General features: G+C 41.9%; 1 pseudogene across 1 annotated transcript; it reads right to left on the bottom strand.

The window, feature by feature from the left end:
• Positions 1-250: 250 nt before the first annotated feature.
• Positions 251-12,383, bottom strand: LOC108295758 (annotated as a pseudogene). The gene is made up of 2 exons (XR_005198257.1): positions 12,306-12,383; positions 251-918 (listed from the first exon to the last, which is right to left on the bottom strand). The product of XR_005198257.1 is annotated as a nuclear envelope phosphatase-regulatory subunit 1-like (transcript).
• Between the last annotated feature and the right edge of the window lie 3,342 nt (positions 12,384-15,725).

The raw sequence follows: 15,725 nt of genomic DNA on the forward strand, positions 1-15,725 counted from the left end.
TCAGTCTAAGCTGAATCCAATGTTTTTCCTGCAATATGATTAAAAGTGTAAGAATGAAAGGCACACATAATAGCCAGTTTTAAAGGGCTGTGGGGATGGCAAGCAGATGTTCCTGAAATACTGGTGCAGGAGAACAAAGTCCACACAACATTTTCCTCTTTGTTTACCATTGGCCTTAATTTACTATTTACAGGAGTTTGCAAAAAATACATTATGTAAAAACTGAATGAGGTTCTGTTTTTAAGTTTAACTTCGTAACGTACATACATACTTCATCTACAAAAATTTTTGCAGGATCTGAAGAACTAAAGTGACACTAATACTGAAACACAGGTAATAAAAGGTACCAAAGCACTGATAATGTGAGTCATCATCATCAACATAATCTGGGTAAGTATTGCACACTTCTTGTCAGTTGTTGCTATGACCTTTACATATCCAACTGCAAAAGGAATCCTTTATGGCTTTTTGCTGTATCACTTATTTGAAGAAAGGCTGTTTTAAGTCTCAACAATGAGTGAAGATTGTCATTGAACATGAGGCCTACATTTCAAAATTAGTTTTCCTGTATCATTACAAGAAGTATTGTATTCTGCTAATACTGTTTGACATTGAGCAGCTATAATTGATGATGCAACTACTGTCTTGTGTATTCCAGCAAAGAACAAGCCTATTAGAGTGATACAGCAAATGGTGAAAAATGTGTGATTCCATAAGGATGTGAAGAAGGACACCTTTTGTGTATCAGGATCTATCAACCAGTTCCAGGTACCAGTAGCTGTACAGACAGATACCACTATAAGGAGCATTCTCCAATGTCCAGTTGTGGGTTGCAAAAAAATGAATATATTCAGTAATCCTCCTCTCAAAACCCTTGAGCTCTTCTGCCTGCTCCAGCAAGTTTATGTCAGGTGGCAGCTCAGGTCACCGCCACGGCTCTGTCCATCAGAAAGAACGTTATTCTTATTGACTTAGTATTTGATAGCAGACAGCATGACTATAGTCAATAATAATTTGATTATGCATTTTAAAATAACTAAAAGAATATGATTGGATTGTTTCTATCATAACAGATTTAAGGGATGCATACCACATTTGCCATGATGTGATTATTATGTACTGCATGACTGTATCAACGTATCTATATACTCCATAAATATATATATATGAATAAATAGCTACCGTGTACCCAAACATTTAAGTGGACAAAAGACATAAACAGATACTTCTGAAAAAAAGACATACACATAGCCAACAAGTGATTCAGGGCAGGCAAGACCCAAACTTGGGGTTTAGCCTGGGAGTGTTCTTGACTTAGCTCAGGAAATAATTAAAGGGAAAGCCAATGGTAAAAGTAAAAGTAGACAGCAACTTTTATTGAAGCAGCAGTGTACACCAGCAGCAGAGGAACTGCTCCTTGTGGAGCAGGGCTACCCCATAGGCAATGTACCCAGAGTAGCAGCTCAGAGGCAACTCTGCAGTCATATTTATATTGACTTTTACTTATATGCAAATTAAGTGGTGGATTATGCAGAAATTTCTAGAAAGATGGTAATAACTTCTGGGTCACTGGTCATTGCCATGGAAATGGGCGGTAACTTCCAGGTATTGCCATGGCAATGATAAACTGACATGGCAGATTGGTGGGCATGTCTTGTGGAAAGCTACTTCCACCCCATCACTGTTTTAGCTAGGCCTCAATTTGGTCCTGTGTCTGAGCCTACCTAATTCCTCCCTCAGACACTAGATATTCATCCTTAATCTTAATGGTGCTGCAGAAGGGTGGGAGCCCATCTACTGTAACTGCCCCCTTCTGAGTTTATGGGAGTAAGCACTGCCTAGCATCAGATGACTAAAAAATCTCTGGACACTTGATCTAAGTGGCCCAAGTCAGTATGACCTGGAGAATGAAACCATCCTGCCTCAAGGCCCCTTAGATCAGAGGGATGGGTTGGAAGCCTTGTGCCAGCATTGTCTTTACCAAGAACTGTTTTAATCTAGAAGACACAACGTTTACTAAGAGGTTAAACAAGCAAGGGCTAGAAGAATAGTAACAAGACAGCTATCCAAGGTCCTAGGAGAGGTAAAAACCAGACTTGGGAAGACTTGGGAAGGCACTTCTGATAGTCTCCTGATATAGTGGGGTCAGTGTCCGGGTTATATCTATGTAACCAGGTAGCTTGTCATAGACTTTTTTGAATGTAACCTCAACTGGTCCAGAGTTGTTAATATATGTGCAGCAGGTTTTATTAATAACTGCACATATTCTTTGTTCAGCTAGTAAATTATTCAATTATTATTCAGTCTATTATCAAGAACTACATTTGCAAAAGACTCCAGGGACTCCTGAATTACCTTTAATGCCTGACCTGTGTTGCCAGCTAAGAATTCTAGGGTTTGTGTTAAATTCTTTACAGTTGACTTATGGTAAGCAAAGCTGCCCCAGGGTGCCACTAGTCCTATTGCTGCCCCGATTCCCACCAGAATGAATCCTATTGCTCATTTATTTCTGGTGTTTGGGGGTTCTATGCCATTATAGACTGTGACCCCTGAAGGGGCAAGGGTGGCCAACATACTTTCACCTCTGTTCCAAGGAAACCTACTTCTAAAAGAACAGCTGACTTCCTCGGGAATCAGGAGTCATCATGGGATGTCCATTTTCTCCATTCATGGCCACAAAAAATGAGCCAAGTTGGGGTAAAAATAGAGACACTATGGGGTGTGATGTGTATCCATTGCTGCCCAATTGGGCCTATAGAGATATTGTTTCCCTGTTCCAGTGGGGGTGGCCAATCTTTGTTTTTTAGAAGGGAGTCATACTCCCTGCTTCCAAGATAAAGTAGTTCTTTTTCCCTGCATGTTTTGATATAGGAAAAGGCATCCATCATATATGCTCTCCTCACTTACAAATGAAATCCCATTTACCTTGCTGCAAACTTGGGAACTTGGCAACTAAAGTTTCATTAGAGCATTGCAGGGAAACTTCTACTTTTGTGTCATTAACACAACAGTGAGTGCAAATGGCAGAAACATTAGTGCACTGGAGAGATAAATATCCAACTTCCCAGGTCTACAAAATAGTAGTGGTGGTGGGGGGTTCAGGTGGAATTCATTAAGTGGAGGACTTCCACTTAACGAATAGGGGTTTGGGTACTTTGGTATCACTATGTTTAGTCAGAAGGTCTGGAGAGACAGTCATGAGATTTTTCTGGATAGGTCAGAAGACAGAACTGTCTGTCCTGGAGATGTTAATGATAACTTTAGCAACCATAAAGATGGTTCCCCAATTCTATAATTTTGAAATATTTGCTATAGAGTTTTGTTCCCATCCACACTGGATCTGAGTAATTGGGAGAGCAAAGAGGATTAACAGTGGCAGCATAGTGTACAGTAAGGCCTTAAAGTGGCGTGTATACCCAACAAGGACAAAAGAGATATTTCCCAGGAGAAGGCAACTGGCTAAAGTGATAGAAAAGAAGTATCATAGTCAAGAAAAAGGTAAAAATTAATGCTCCTATTCCCACCCACAGCATGACGTTATCACTTCTGGCTGAGTGTTGATTCTTTTAAATAGGTCAGAGAGGTCTTCCAAAGGTTTACAGATGTAGTGTATTAGCCCGTTTTCACACTGCTGATAAAGACATACCTGAGACTGGATAATTTATAAAGAAAAAGAGGTTTAATGGACTCACAGTTCCACGTGGCTGGGGAGGACTCACAATCATGGCAGAAGGTGAAAGTCATGTATTACATGGCAGCAAGCAAGAGAGGATGAGAATCAAGTAAAAGGGGTTTCCCCTTATAAAATCATCAGATACCACAAGAATTATTCACTACCATAAGAACAGTATGGGAGAAACCACCCTCATGATTAAATTATCTTTCACCTTATGGGAGCTATAATTCAAGATGAGATGTGGGTGGAGACACAGCCAAACCATCTGATATAGGTTGTGCTGTCCTCCCTTTGTGCCTGCAACTCATAAGGAACATATTTAACCCCAAATAGGTCTATCCAAGTAGTTATTCCCTGACGTTTAATGGTGGTGGGGGTATTTAACAATATCTGGTAGGGGCCTGATATGGTTTGGATCTATGCCCCCATTGAAATCTCATGTTGAATTGTAAAGCCCAGTGTAGGAGGTAGGGCCTGGTGGGAGGTGATTGGATCATGGGGACATATTTCTTGTAGATGGTTTTGTATCATCCCCTTTATACTGTACTCACAATAGTTAGTGAGTTCTCATGAGATCTGGTCATTTAAAAGTGTGTGGAACCTTTATATCTTGCTCCTGCTCTGGCTATGTGAAGTGCCTGCTCTCCCTTTGCCTTCTACCATGATTGTAAATTTCCTGAGGCCTCCCCAGAAGCCAAACAGATGCCAGCATTATGCTTCCTGTATAGCCCACAGAACCATATGCCTATTAAACCTCTTTTCTTTATAAATTATTCCGTCTCAGGTATTTCTCTGTAGCTATGTCAGAACAGCCTGATACAGGACCTTTTCATTTGGGTTGTAACTGATCCTCAGAGGACCCTTCTTTTTAGTACGACTAAGTCTTCTGGTTAGAGGTGATACTTTATTTCTATATTCTTGAACGGCCTTGTGAATCAAGCCTAAATTTCAAAGAGGGTATAGTGAGGTGTGTCCAACCTCCTGTTTCCCGTCATGGCCTGAATTTGTTTGTTTGTTTGTTTGTTTAAGACTTCTTTGGAATTTCCTTTGGCCAAGAGACTTAGAGTCAAAAACCTGCCATTGTGGGAAGCTGTATATTGGGCCAAGGGTCCAACATTCCCAATAAATTTACTTGAGGAAGGCAGCTCACTGGGGCTAGTAAAAGAAATGTAGCGATGGGGAGATTTTTTCTGTCTCACCAGAGACAGTCAGTACATTCTCATTGCCAATGACCCTTTTGTTTATACTGGGCACACTGATTCTGGTCTAGTGATTCAGTGGGCCAGTGAGTCGGAGACTCTTATTCGGGCATTCCAGATGCCAATCTCGTAATGCTTTTTTGGGATGGTAATTCTGATGTGGCATGGGACTTAAAGGGACTGTTAATGATTGCACTTTTTGGCTATGATTTTTTCTCACCTCTTTTGCCCTGTCCCTATTGTTATAAACTTTAAAGGCATTGTTTAAGAGTTGGGTTTCAGGGGCTGAGCGCAGTAGCTCATGGCTGTAACCCCAGCATTTTGGGAGGCTGAGGCAGGTGGATTACTTGAAGCCAGGAGTTTGAGACTAGCCTGGTCAACATGCTGAAACCCTGGGTGCCTGTAGTCCCAGCTACTTGAAAGGCTGAGGCATGAGATTAGCTTGAATCCTGGAGGTAGAGGTTGCAGTGAGTCAAGATGGCATCACTGCAATCCAGGCTGGACAACAAAGCGAGACTCTGTCTCAAAATAAATACATAAATAAAAAGAGTTAGCTCATAGGGATTTGAGGTCTCATTGCTGCTTTTTGTATTTTTCTCCTAATGTCAGGGGAAGGATGAGCAATAAAATGGATGCCCAGGAGTGCTTGCCTTTCTGGGGAGTCTGAGTCTGCATTAGTATATTTCCCGAGTTCCTCTATCAAACAACCCGGAAACAGAGCAGGATTTTCATCTTTTACCTGAGTTATTTTTCTAGCTCTGTCATAATTGACTGGCTTAACCACAGATGTTTCCCTCCACTTTTTTCCACAGCACAGCGAACAGATGACAATATTTGTAAGTCATGACAAGTTAAATCAAAGGACATGGTCAACATAACACATTCCTGTATAAACTTTTCTGAGTTTTCTAAAAATTGGCCAAATTTTTCCTCATATAAATCCAATTTAGACATTAAAAATGGCACATGTACCCTATTTCCATTAGCTACCTCCTGCGATGGACACAGATTTTACTTTAGAGGCTAATATGGGGCTCCACTCATGGCGGTATTGATTGGGCTTATGTTTGGGGGAGTGGGGGTATAGGCTGGGGCTAGCTGGATGAGGGGGAGGAGTGTCTGATGATCTTGAGCTGGAATCCTTCGTTAGAGAACTGGAAGGACCCTCCTCAGAATTTGGGGACTGAGGAGACTCTGGGAAGGGCATAGGCCTTCTAGGGGAAGCAGCAAGGAGGGTATCCTCACTTGCATCTTTCTGGTACCTGGACATAACGTGATCCAGTAAAGGGTCATAAAACCTTGTACATAAGGGACATCCTCTCATTTTCCTTCTTTTTTATAGAATAAGTCCAGTTATAAATTATTATTACAATATATAGAACCATGTTTAGGCCAAATTTGGTTTTCTAATTTTTACAGAATCCAAATCGTTTTGCAATAGAAAATCAGTTTCTTTTTCATTAAGCCAAATTTGAATTTGCTCCAATAGCCTAAAAGACACCCTAGTGGTGAGTCCTCTGAGATGCTCATCATTGTCCCCATGAATATAGAAGTTTTAGAGGACACAGAAGTCTTCCTAAGTCTAGCAAGAGGGAAAGCAACAGTCTTTATTATTTTTCCCTTTTAGATTCTGTTTCTGCAGAGAAAGTGTAAGTATAGGTAGCAAAGCATCACAAAAGTGGATTACAAGCTACAAATGGGCAGTAGAATGTTGAGCCTAAAATCCAGACAGTGTGGGTTAAGCAGAAAGGAGGGCTAAACAAATGGTGAATTGGGGGCTGGCTTTAGCTCAGTGGTTGCTTCGACACATGGTGAATGGGAAGGCAGGAGAGGAAGGGGGTAAACAGTGTTACCCAAGAGGAGACCTGAGAGGTATTGACTTGCTGGAGAACCTACCTAGCACTGGAGACACCAAAATAAATGTGCAGGCAGCCACTTTTCTACCATTGTAGGTGGTTGTCTTTCAGGCCAGGAGCCTTGGAACACAACCTAGGAACTTAAGTCAGCACACAGGAAGGGACCTGTGACTGCCTATTAGGGAAATAATAACTTCTAACTTCAGGGCAGAAGAAGGCAAGACCACCATTCCCCTAGGAAAAGGCGCTATAATCCACAATCTTAGAGGGAATGTCAATGCTGAAAACCCCAGTGCATCTGGAAGGTGGCCAAAAATGCCAATGCTGAAAACCCAGAGTGCTGGAGTTTCAGCCAATAAGGGTCCCATCACCAAATGCCAGGGACACCAAGGGGGTGACCAACAGTGAACCCAAACCCAAGTTAGGGTCACAGAACAATGTGACTCTGGTGTTCCAGAATCAACACAATAGAGGGCCTCTCACAACCAAGTGTCCTGCCTTAAACAAATGGCCACATACAGTTAACGGAAAATCAAAACAAGCATAAGACTGCAAACAAAACATATATTTTAGGACTGAAAATAAAACAACTGGCGGAGCAATAAAATGAAGTCGTAAGAGAAAGGACTAGGTGAAGGGGTGACAAGGATATGTTTCAGGGCACTCAAACAATGGGCAACTTTTAACTGAATGTGTAGCCAAAGGCTTTTATTCCCCAGCTTACCTGATATTGCGGGAGAGGGTGGAGGGGGCACTCATTCATGCACAGTAGCCAAAATGATGATACCCAAACTTCTATATGGGACTCGGGTGAAGGTCTCTCCAGGTTTCCTCAGCTTGGTTGGTGATATGATTTGGCTCTGTGTTCCCACCCAAATCTCAGGTTGGATTATAATCCTCAGTGTTGGGGGAGGGACCTGGTGTGAGGTGATTTGATGATGTGGGCAGTTTTCCCTTTTGTTGTTCTTGTGATAGTGATTGAGTTCTCATGAGATCTGGTTGTTTGAAAGTATGTAGCATTTCTCTCTCTCTCTCTCCCCCTCTCTCTCTCTCTCTCTCTCTCTCCTGCTGCCCATGTGAAGGTGTACTTGTTTCCCCTTTGCCTCTGCCATGATTGTAAGTTTCTGGAGGCCTCCCCAGCCATGCTTCCTGTACAGCCTGTGGAACTGTGAACCAATTAAACCTCTTTTCTTTATAAATTACTGAGTCTCAGGTAGGTCTCTATACCAATGTGAGAACAGACTAATACAGGTGGGTTGGCTGCCACACAGGGGTGGCATGGACCAGTAACCCACCAGACTGCTGGTCAGAATGGTGGGTCTCACATGAGACAGCAGCACTATGGCCACTTGCTTATCTGCTCAGGTCTACCACCTGCTAGGGAAAATGATGGCTCTGAAAAGAGCCTTTGGTTAGTGTTACAGCTCTGTAGTGTTAGTTGCTCTTTATTGTTACAGCTTTAGTGTCATAGCTCTTTCAGCTTCATCATCTCTCACCATCTCTCCACTTGCCTCACCGACTGCCATCTCTTGTCATTGTCTCTTACCAATTACCACCTCTCAGCTGATCACTGATTGTCACCAACTCCGTTGTCTTGGGATCTCACATCTCCATCGATTGCTGACATTTTCACTGTCTTTGTACCTCCGTTGGTTGCCAGATGATGCAGGACAGTTGAACCTCAAAACTGGAGCTTAGCCAGGGAAGGTTCTTGGCAAGCCAGTGGTGTTAGATAGCAACTTTTACAGAAGCAGCAGCACACAGGAGCAGCATAGGTACTACTCCTTGTAGAGCAGGAATACCCCATAGGCAGTGTGCCCACAGTAGCAGTTCAGACACAGTTCTACAGTAGTATTTATACTCACTTTTAATTATATGCGAATTAAGGGGCAGATTATGCAGATATTTCTAGAAGAAGGGTGGTAACTTCCAGGTGTTGTCATGGAATGGTAAACTGACATGGCACATTGGTAGGCATCTCTTATGGAAAGCTACTTCCACCCTGTCCCTGTTTTGGCTAGTCCTTAATTTGGTCCGGTGTCTGACCCCGACTTACAGAGTCAAGTCTCACTTCCTATCTCGTATACTTAGGATAACAGCCTCTAGCTCTATCCATGTAGCTGCAAAGGACATGAACTTCTCAAGATCACTAATCATTAGAGAAATACAAATGAAAAACAGTGAGATACCATCTGATACCAGTCAGAATAGCTATTAATTTAAAAATCAAAAAATAACATGCTGGTAAGTTTGAGGAGAGAAGAGAACACTTATACACTGCTGGTGGCAATGTAAATTATTTCAGCCATTGTGGAAAGCAGTTTGGAGATTTTTCAAAGAACTGAAACAACACTACCATTCGACCCAGCCATCCCATTCCTGGATATATACCCAAAGGAATATAAATCATTCTACTATAAAGACATATGTGTGTGTATGTTTATCACAGCACTGTTCACAATACAAAGACGTAGAATCAACCCAGGTGCTCATTAGAGGTGACTGAATAAAGAAAATGTGAGACGTATACACTATGGAATACTATGCAGCCATAAAAAAGAAGTTTATGTCCTTTGCAGCAACATGGATAGAGCTAGAGGACATTATCCTAAGGAAATTAATGCAGAAACAGAAAAATAAATGATACATGTTTTCACTTACAAGTAGGAGCTAAACAATGAGTATACATGGACACAAATAATGAAACAATAGACACCAGGGCCTACTTGAGGATGGAGTGTAGAAGGAGGATTGAAAAACTACTTTTGGGTACTACACTCATTATCTGAGTGATGAAATAATCTGTACACCAAACCTTCACAGCCTGCAATTTACCCATGTAACAAATGTGCACATGTACCCCTTGAATCTAAACTAAAAGCTGGAAAGAAAAATAATTACTCCTCAGAAGATGGCAAGGATAGAATTTGTAAAGTCTGTTATACAGTTCATAACAAGGTATGCTTAGCAGAATCATCTGTGCATGTTTTTGAAAATATAGTACTTGAGTCCCTAGCAACAAAGATTCTGACACAGCAAGTCTAGGATGACATTTGTGTTTTAAAAACCATCTAAGGAAAGACACTCAAAGTAAATAAAATTCTTGGAGCTCCTACAAGAAGGTTTTTCTAATCTGAGTGAAATGAAAAAGTAAAAAAGATTACTGTTTCTTTCTACTCCAACTCCCCTCCTCTTCTTGGTTATGTGATTGATGCCAGCATGTTGGAGAGCAAGCTAAGAGGGAAGTTGATTTGGAATTACATTTAGTTTGATTGTAGCTGGATAATTTACTCATGTGTTTCTTAATCTCATGTGTAATTAAGCAATTACCAGTGAGATTTCACAAGGTAGCAAGTGGAAGCTCTAAGATTCAAACTAGGGTTGTCAGACCCTAATGATAATAAGCCTAACACTACGTTCTCTTGTCTTTCAAATGCTTAGGAAACCATTGAAAAATCTCAGGCCTCACTTTAAAAGCATGGGGGTCTATCATTGGGCTGCTGGCAGCATTTGATACTATTTCCTACTTCCTACTTGATTTTTTTTAAGTCTTAGTTCTCACTGCTGCCTAATAAGTAAGTACCATATGATTAATTAAAAATTGACTACTGGCCGTTTTTTTTTTTTTTTTTTTTCACACTAACCATGCCTGTGGCTTTGCCCAATCACATCTACATTAGTTCTTATTAATTTCATGAATGATTTGGCATGAAATACTGACACTGACTAAAATACATGAAACACAAAATATACTACTACAATGAGGACATTAACATTACACTGATTTGTGTATGCCATTGAGAATACTTAAGATTAGTATCTGGACAAGAAAACTCTAGATGTTCTGAAACCTTAAACCCATATAGGAAAGAAACTTGACAGAAGTTGACAGCAGTTTCCTCAAATTTGGCAAATCTAAAAATTTACCCATCGCCAATGATAAGTTGTAAAGCTGAAACTTTTTTTTATCAATAATAACTTTAAAATTGACCATGCCAAAGGAAAAATATGTTATTATAAAAATGTCATATGAAGAAAAGATCAAAATTTTTGTAGCCAAAAGTTGTAGGGAAAAAAATCACTGTAGAGGTATGCCAGGCAGTTGATTAAGACAATGTTATTTTTCTGGAAGTTGTTTTTTAAAAAATATGTCAATTGTTCAATTTTGCAATTTGTGATGATTTCTCATAATAAGTAAATATTAACTTTTGTATATAGTTGTTTGAAATGACCATACTTTTTAATATTCTTTTTCTAAGAGTTCTCCAAATTATAAATTTCAGTACCCACAACCTGGATCTGTCCCTGAGGTCATAAGAACTAGGAACTTTTGAGTTACAATTGGAAAGGGTTAATAGGGATGTGGATGTAGTTGAGAATTGGGAAATATAGTAATTGTGGAAGTTGAATTAATATAATTTTTAAAGACCACATTATGACCATCTACTGAAATCTGAAAATCAAAGTTGTCCTCTTTACTGTGGGATTATGTGACCTCAGTGTCTGACTTCATGGAAAAGCCTCACACACACATAGGGGCCCCTCATAAGGGGAGCCTCCAGCTGTTCTGTAGATTTCAAACACCCAAAATAGTGGCTGCCTAGAGGTTCTATATTTGTATTATCATTAAGCAGCAAAAACAGTTGGCTGGGTTATTTACCCACATGCACACTTGAATCTACCTCCTGCTTCCCAAATGAAAATAAATAGCTCTCTTCTATTTTCTAGTGACAAACAGGATGTAGGCTATTAGTAATAATAGTAACGTTAATAACAATAACTATAAGTAACAGAACATACAAATATTGAAAGGAATTGGTGAAAACCTCTCTCACTTTCATCCGCAGTCTCATTTCCTGAGCCCAATTTCAGCGTCTGGACAGAACTCCCAGGGAACTGGTAAACTTCAGGGTCTTGAGGGAGGGGAGGTGGAGAATGTAGAGACAGCAGAGGAAAAAAGAAGACAGGATAGATTAACTCTAAAAGGCTGATTCTCCCTGATAATTTGAGAAAGGCGAATAAATACTCCAGGAAGACGATACTCTTTCAGGTTTTCAAGTTGGGCTGGGGATGCGCAACCCGGCTCCTGCTGAAGTGCTGATGGGAGAGTTAATTAGGGATCCGAGCTCACTGTTAACACACGGGCCTCACTGGACAAAGGGCTGACGTGAATTGAAGTCAGTATGTAGTTGAGTTCTCTTTCCATCCTGAGCAATACCTCCCTATTGCATTAGAGGCAGGCGGGGGCACTTCATGACGCTAAACAAAAAAGGAGACTACTGTTGGTTGCGGATCTGAAAAGGTTTTAATAAGCAAAGGCTATTAGAAGGTGAAGGAGAAGATCATAGCGGGTCCAAGACTGCATTGCTTATGCCCCTTTCCGGCCCCTACTCCGATTTATTTTAGGGGAAAAAAAAATGGTGGGCTTGTGAGGAGGGATCTGGGATGGGGATGGCGGTCGGGTTTGGGTATCGGGCCCCTATTGTATTGAAAGTAAGCTGGTTTCTCGCCCAGGGAAAGAGGAAGAGAAAAATATCCTGGCTCGCCGCAAGTCGGTGTGAGGGTAAGAATCACCTGCAAACCTCTGGAACGGAAAAAGGACACGGCAGCGGGTCTGGTACTGCAGTTCCCACAGCCACGCCCCCTGCCCATTTTGATTCAGAAAATGGTGGGCTGTGGGGAATGCTGGGGAGATGAGCAGAAACCCTGCGTGGGTGCTAGCTTCCTATTGCAGAGGATGTGGGAGTTTTGAGTGAAAGATGGAGAAAGAGGTAAGCACCCGGGATCCCTGAAGGTGGGCGTGAGAGTGGTGGGTGGGGGCGGGTGCGTTTCCGAAACTGCATTACCCACACTCCTGCCCCGCCTCCTCATTCCCTTTTGGGAAAAAAGAAAATCTCAGCGGCTTAACACAACAAACGTTTATTTCTAGCTCAAAATAAATGCCCAACATGTGTTGGTGAAGGTGGGGGGTGAAAGAGCCCTGGTCCCCAGTCTCTCAGGACCTCAGGCTGACAGAAGCTCTACAGTCTGGAACATCGCAATGGCAGGGGGAGAGAGTAATGGAAATCTCTCATCACACTGCAAGTCTAGAAGTAACATGTTACTGTGGTTCACAGCTGATTAGCCAAAACTATCATATGGTCTCATCTCACAGCAAGCGGATAGAGGGACTAGGGGACTAGAAAGGATTGTTTTCTCTGTAGGGTGGGTGTAAAGTGAGAAAAATAAACTATAATAAAATATTCATAAGAATTCAAGGGGAGAATGCCTTTCTAAAGTACTAAAACAAAACAAAAAATTAAAAGTTCTAAAGAAAAAATCGCAAGTTTAATATAAGAAAATTAAGCTCCTATGGAGCAAAGCAAGAATGAATGTGCCCTTTGCTTTTGGTTTTCTCTGTGATGCCATTTTCAGAGCTCTTCGTGTTTCTAGACCATTCTTCAAGGCCGATGGCAGCCTGATGGGTGTTAGTCAAGCTGGAATTCTCACTGGAGTGAGATCAGGTTCCAGGCTCACTGGAACTAGTTTTATAAGAGAGGATAAATCCATCCCCCTAACCCTCAGAGTGGTGGTGCTTAGGCAGGATGTGGAAGGGCTCACTCAGGCCGCATTCCCCTCTGGGGTGGGTCTGACTTTGCTTTCTCTGCTCCAGCCTGCAGCGGGCACAGGGCCCTCTTAGGCTAATGGCGAAGCTGCTCTGGACAGACATACCTGGAGGAGGATGACTGACTGCTCTATTGTAGGACAGAGCACTTTGCCTTTCCCTCCTCTTCCCTTTCTCTTTTGGGGAATATTTTGTAGGGGAGGAGATAAAGCCCCAAAGTGTCCTGGCAGGAAACATCCATTAGGATAGTCTTTGAGCAAACAGATGTCTGAGCAAATCTGACCAGGTCACTTGGGGCTGAAGTAGAAGGGGCTGACCCTTCTCTCAGAGTCCAGGGAAGTAGCCCCAAAGACGACTGGGGCAAAAATGGGGTTAGACAGCACATAAAACCTCACCCATCCCTCTCCCACCCACCTTGCTCAGACTCCCAGAGGGGCCTCGTTGTGCCCTGGCCTGTTTGGTTGGTTCTGCAAGGACTTTAGCTCTGTGTCTGCCTGGTGCAGTACATCTGATGTCTGAGTTACCCCAGGCCCTGAAGTACAGGAGACCCTAGGTAAAGGGAACTTGCAAAGACATGTGGTCTTACAACTCAGGAGAAAAGGGGTGTCATCTCCTATCTGAAAATCTCCATGCACTGCAGGCCCAGCTCAAGACTTGGGAGCCAGGACAGTCAAGCTGTGAATTAGTGTGAAGATGCTTTTTAAGGCACTGGTGGTGGAGGGCCAGCAGCATCCACAGCCTGCTTCTGTGGGCCCCTCACCACCACCCTACCTACAAAGAAGGCTGGTATCTCAGCTCATATCCAAGCAGTGACTTATCTGGCCAATTCCAGAGCAGAAAGCATGGAACATCCAGAACCTTGGAGAGAGAGTTCCGTGCTAACCAGGATCCCCCTGCTCTTAGGAGAAAGTGCAAAAGAGTGTGAGCCCCTCTGGTGAGGCAGTGTAGAAGGGATCAGGCTCAGGCTTCTTGGAAAATGTTCAGGCTTCAGTCAGCAGAAGGTAAGTGGATGGCAAGGAAACAGTCACTGAATCTACCCTTACATTCTTGATTTGTGCTAAGGACATAGTTTCCCCAGACTGCTCCCACACCATGACTTAGCACAGCTGAGCCACTAGAGCCATGCCATTTCTGCTCAATGGGAGGATCTTTTAATCTTTGCTTGTACTCCCCATTGGCGTTGTCCAGAGTTTCTCAAATGCACTGAAGTCTGAGACTCTTCCTACCTAATTCTTCCTTCCCTCTGCTTTCATATATGTGACATGTGGATCACAGTCTAAAAGCTCTCCCCATCTTCTCTTGCTCTTTCTCCCTTTATCTATCATAAGCGTTTTTTTTTCCCAGTAAATCTCTTTATGTCTAATCTTGTTTTGGCATCAGCTTTTAGGAGGGCCTGTTATACAGTCAGGGTGCTTTCACAGATGAGATCTCAAGTTTCACATTTCTCAAAAACTGCTCCTTTTCAGAGAGCCAGGATAGTACAGTAGCTAAGAGTTGTCAAGAGTAGTCACTAACTGGGTTCAAATCCCAGATCTGCCACTCTTAGCTGTGCGTTCTTGGCCTCTGTGCCTCTTTTGTAAAATGGGGATAATTCCATTACTTCCTCTTAGGGTTGTTGTGAGGTTTACATAAATTATTACACAGACCATTTAGTGTCAACACATGGTAAGTAATAAATATCAGCTGGTTTTTGTTTGTTTGTTTGTTTTTTACCATCCGTCTCTGATAGTTGAAGTCAGAGAAGGGGGAAAGATCTTGCCAAGTCCAGTAGCTATTGAAGGGTTTGGCATGGGAACTCTTATTCTAAAGTTCTGGAGCTTTAAGTACATATACTTTATTGATTCTTAACCTAGAAACTAAAATTAAGTTTCAGGAAAACACATGAAACAGTTAAATAGCTTGATTGTTGTCGTACCCTACTTTCAACTTCATTGAATGGGTAACTCCCAAAATGAAAATGTTGTGATGATATTGTTCCTTTTCCTGTAGGAACCATCAGACAGCTCATTCTGGAATACAGAAACGACACTGAAGATCATACCTGTGATTTCCCCTTCTTGTTATTACATTTGCAAATTTTTTTATAAAGCAGAGAATGTCAAAGGCATAACTTTCAAGGAAGGGAGGAGGCAGAGTAGGAAGGGAGCTAATATTTGTTTGAATGTCCACTATGGGCCAGATGAAGTGTTTCTTGTTTTGAGTTGGTTCTCTCTTTAATTCCCATAATTCTGTAGGTAGGTAGAATTGTTTTCTACCAAGATAGGTAGCAGTATCTTCCCTAAACGAAGAAGAAACAGAACTCAGAGGTTGAGTATATATTCCGAGGCCCTAAATCTAGTAAGTTACAGAGCTTGGATTTCAACCCAGGTTTATCACACTCCAAAACCCAC

Source organism: Cebus imitator, unplaced genomic scaffold (assembly GCF_001604975.1).
Source record: "Cebus imitator isolate Cc_AM_T3 unplaced genomic scaffold, Cebus_imitator-1.0 Scaffold658, whole genome shotgun sequence".
Classification (NCBI taxonomy): domain Eukaryota; kingdom Metazoa; phylum Chordata; class Mammalia; order Primates; family Cebidae; genus Cebus; species Cebus imitator.